This window comes from Microcebus murinus, chromosome 3, assembly GCF_040939455.1.
Source record: "Microcebus murinus isolate Inina chromosome 3, M.murinus_Inina_mat1.0, whole genome shotgun sequence".
NCBI lineage: Eukaryota > Metazoa > Chordata > Mammalia > Primates > Cheirogaleidae > Microcebus > Microcebus murinus.
The window spans coordinates 53,803,734-53,808,995 of record NC_134106.1 but is presented as its reverse complement, the minus strand read 5'-3'; positions in this window follow the sequence as shown (position 1 = coordinate 53,808,995).

Below are 5,262 nucleotides of genomic sequence, written 5' to 3'. Positions count from 1 at the left end.
AGAGACATAATTCCTGTAACTACCGCAAAGGATTCTGTTATATGACTATGTCACATTTTATTCATCCCTTCTCCAACTTATAAGTGCTTAGATTTCTATTACAAAGCTTGCTATGATGAATATCCTATGATGAATATCCACATACAAGAATATCCTTGTATGTGGCTCACTGTGCACATGTGCAAGAGTTTTTTTTTTTTATTTCGGCATATTATGGGGGCACAAATTTTAAGGTTTCAATAAATGCCCTTTTCCCCCCTTCCCCCCACAAGTCTGGGTTTCCAGCATGACCATCCCCCAGATGAGTGCAAGAGTTTTTCTAGTGTAATGTTTCCCATAACTAGAACTAATAAAAATACTAGCTGTCAATGTTTCTTGAGCACTGGCTATAATATTATTATGATTGGTGAGGAAATTGAGAAGTTAGCTAACTTGCCAAAAAAAAGTCTCACAGCCAGTCAAACCCATCCTGGTCAACTCCGGTACCTGTATTCATTTTTTTTTTTAGCGTATTATGGGGGTACAAGTGTTAAGGTTACATATATTGCCCATGCCCCCCTCCCCCCTTGAGTAAGAGCTTCAAGCGTGTCCATCCCCCAAACGTTGCACATCTCACTCGTTGTGGTTGTATATACCCATCCCCTCCTCCGCCAGTATCTGCATTCTTAACCACTGCCCTGCACAGCTGCCTCCAGCGGTGGCATCTGAAGCTGTTTCACCACCCAGAGTTGTCATTACAAAGGAGGACAGGCTACAAAAATGCAATGGGACATTACCTTTTACTATCCATATCATACTGTTTTCTCATTTTGAGCTTGTGTTCGGTTAAAATCTTCTGGTCTTCTTCCCAGAATGTTGATCCAGGTGTCCTCAATTAGTACTTTGCAATTTAATCTTTAAGCCTAAAATAGGGTCTTTTAAAATTTATTCTGGTTAATTTGATCTTACTGGTTTGGGACTGTAATTCCTACATATTGAGATAAACATTTATTTTCAACACAAGGGTTTTCAGAGCATTACCTGTGAAGTATTCCTGCCAAAAATGTTGAGCCAGAATTGAATTGGGCTTTTAGAGTTAACTTCCATTTAGAGGAGATGAAAGGGGTAGAGAAATAAGTTAAATGGTATCACAGGGAGCTGAGTGAAGTGGCTCACTCCTGTAATCCTAGCATTTTGGGAGGCCAGAGGATTGCTTGAGGCCAGGAGTTCGAGACCAGCCTGAGCAACATAGCGAGACCTTGTCTCTATGAAAAATAGAAAAAATTAGCTGGGCTTTGTGGCAAGCACCTGTAGTCCCAGCTACTTGGCTGAGGCAGGAAGATCGTTTGAGTCCTGGAGTTTGAGGTTGCAGTGATCTCTGATGACCCCACTCCACTCCAGCCTGGGCCACAAGCGAGACCCCATCTCAAAAAAAAAAAAAAAAAAAATTCAAAAAAACTTGATACCAGAGGTAAGCAAACTGTCTCATTCATAATGTAGAATATTCTATAGGACAATTAACACAGTTTTTTGCAACAAATAAATGCCATGAAAAAAGTGTGTGTGTGTGTGTGTGTGTGTGTGTGTGTGTGTGTAGGGGGAAATTTTTTCTAAATAAAAAGAAACTTAAGAAACGAAACAACCAGTTGTAATGAGTAGACCTTATTTGTACCTGAATTTGAATAAACCAACTTAAAAAAAAACCATTTTGAGACAATTATAGAAGTAGCATTATGGGGATTAGATTGTATAAGAGGATATGAAGGGATTATTGTTAACTTTGTTTTTTTTTTTTTTTGAGACAGAGTCTCACTTTGTTGCCTTGGCTAGAGTGAGTGCCGTGGCATCAGCCCAGCTCACAGGAACCTCAAACTCCTGGGCTCAAGCAGTCCTACTGCCTCAGTCTCCCGAGTAGCTGGGACTACAGGCATGCACCACCATGCCCAACAAATTTTTTGAGTATATATTTTTAGTTGGTCAATTAATTTCTTTCTATTTTTAGTAGAGACAGGGTCTCGCTCTTGCTCAGGCTGGTTTTGAACTCCTGACCTTGAGTGACCCTCCCGCCTCTGCCTCCCAGAGTGCTAGGATTACAGGCTGTGAGCCACCATGCCCTGGCCTATTGTTAACTTTGGTAAGTACTATAAAGGCATTGTGATTATGTCAGAAAATACCTATTTTTAAAAGAGATTCTTATCAAAGTATTTGTAGATGACATGATATGATGTTTCAATTTGCTTTAAAATACTCCAGGGAAAAAAAGGATAGATTCAGCAAAAGGAACAAAATTTTGATAATCATAGAATCTGGAAGATAAATATATTAGGAGTTCATGTACTTTTCTTTTTAAACATACATTTTAATCTGTTTAACAAATTTGATAATAAACTTCAAAGTATTTTTATTATAAAAGTAATAGAAAACATGGTAGGGGGAGGGTTTGGAAGCTTAGAAAAGTAAAAGAAAAAATAAAGCTCATAGCCCCCTACCCTCTACTCACTGTTAAAATTTAAGTGCATTTTCTTCTAGTATTTTTCTATGTGTGTTTTGATTTGATTTTCATGATTGAGATAAAGTCTATGTATCATTTTATATCCTGTTTTCCCCCTTACATATATAAGCACTTTAAAGTATCATGAATTTTAAGCATCACAGTTAATGATGAACATAGTACTGAAAAGTAACCAAGTTTTAAAAAAAATTGCTTTTACTTTAAAAAATATTTTTATTGAGTAGTAATTTATGTAGACTATACTCCATTCATTTTAAGTGTACAATTTTATTAATTTCAAAATGAGGCCAGGCGCCGTGGCTCACGCCTGAAATCCTAGCACTCTGGGAGGCTGAGGCGGGTGGATTGCTCGAGGTCAGGAGTTCAAAACCAGCCTGAGCAAGAGCAAGACACCTACTCTACTATAAATAGAAAGAAAGTAATTGGCCAACTAATATATATAGAAAAACTTAGCCGGGCATGGTGGTGCATGCCTGTAGTCCCAGCTACTTGGGAGGCTGAGGCAGAAGGATTGCTTGAGCCCAGGAGTTTGAGGTTGCTGTGAGCTAGGCTGATGCCAGGGCACTCACTCTAGCCTGGGCAACAAAGTGGGATTCTGTCTCAAAACAAAAAAAAAAGGGTATTCTTGAAGTATATTTTCTCTTATGTTAATATAGCAACTCTAGCCTTCATATGTTTATTGTTTGAATTAATTTTTATTCCATTTATTTTCAGCCTTTCTGCACCTTTACTTATTTTTAATTGATGAATAAAAATTCCATATATTTATGGTGTACAACATGATATTTTGAAATATGTATACATTGTAGAATGGCTAAGTTAAGCTAATTAACATATGTACTACCACACATATTTATCATTTACTATGAAGCCACTGTCATAGGCTTCAAAAAGTGAGAATAGCCGGGCGCGGTGGCTCACGCCTGTAATCCTAGCTCTCTGGGAGGCCGAGGCGGGCGGATTGCTCGAGGTCAGGAGTTGGAAACTAGCCTGAGCAAGAGCGAGACCCCGTCTCTACTATAAATAGAAAGAAATTAATTGGCCAACTAATATATACAAAAAATTAGCCGGGCATGGTGGCACATGCCTGTAGTCCCAGCTACTTGGGAGGCTGAGGCAGGAGGATCCCTTGAGCCCAGTAGTTTGAGGTTGCTGTGAGCTAGGCTGACGCCACGGCACTCACTCTAGCCTGGGCAACAAAGCGAGACTCTGTCTCAAAAAAAAAAAAAAAAAAAAAAAAAAGTGAGAATACTTATAATCTACTCTCTTAGCAATTTTCAAGAATACAATACATTGTTATTAACTTTAATCACCACGTTGTACCATAGATCTCTTGAACTTATTCCCCTTGTCTGAAATTTTGTGTCCTTTGACCAACATCTCCTGGTTCCCCTCCTTCCCCCAGCCCCTGGTAACCAATACTCTGCTCTCTGCTTCTATGAGTTTGACTTTTTGAGATTCCACATATAAGTTAAATCATGTGGTATTTGTTTATCAGAGGATTCTAACAAGTAATTTGCTTAATTAAATTAAAATGGCTTAATCAAAATATGGAATTTGTTGACTCATGTAGCTGAAAAATTTAGGAGTAGATTTCAAGCGTGGTGTGAACAGGGACTCAAATCATGACATCAGGACCCAGTCTCTTTCTCCATCTCAGGGTCACATTTCCACTGTGTTGGGCTTTAACTTTGAGGTGGTAAGATGATGTCAGCAATTCTCCATCCTATATCTTTCTAGCTTCAAAGTTAGTTGAAAAGAAGTCTTTTCCCATGATTCATTATGATTAGGCAAATTTGGTAAAATGACTTTCCCTGAATAAATCAGTGTGACCAGGGAGAAAAAAATTCTAATAGTTGGCTGGTCCTGGTCACATGCTCAATTCTTGATGGAGAGAAGATATCCATTTACTGCATATGGAACAAAAACAGAATTCATAACAGGAAATCAGAGTGCTATTACCAAAAGAAGAGAAAATGGATGTGTGCTGGACAACCACAAAGCCACAGGAAGACACTGTAGAGTGATAATTATATGTATCATTTAGGACTTTTTCTGATGCAAGTGACAAAGAAATCTTTCTCTGTTTTTAAATAGTAAAGAAAGGAATTGATTGGCTCCCATAACTGAAAAGTCCAGGGAAATAAATTTTCAGGCGTCTCTGGGTGTAGGACATACAAAATCTCTCTGCATTGTGCTCAGGTTCCAACTGATGAGTCCTAGCAATTCTAGGATCCACTGCTCCCTCCCCAAACCCCCACCGGTGATGCCTCAATGACTGCAGCATCTCTTTTCTAAATACTTTCTGCTCCAAGTCCAGAAAAGAAAAAAAGAGCTTCTTTCCTCCAACAGCCAAACAAAAGTCCTGGTCCTCACTCTTATTGGCCAGATTTGGGCCACATGTTCATCACTGGACCAACCACTGTAGCCAAGGGGATGGGAGTTGCTTTTTGATTTAGGGAACATCTCTAGCACTCAAACCACAAGGACTGAGAACAGAGGAGGCACAGCTCTCTGAGGGTGTTGTGGCACACTGTTTTCCCAGAAAAATGGTGAATGGATGCTAGGAAACAAAAGCAGTAACTGTCCACTACACATTAATGCTTTATAGACACTGGCACACATGATTATCCTTGGGTAACTATTACCTTGTAATTATTATTGAGTTGCTTAGTGTTACTCTGAGTAACACTTTCAATTCACCAAAACTGTAGTACTTAAAAAAATGCCTCACTGGTCGGGTGCAGTGGCTCACTCCTGTAATCCTAGCA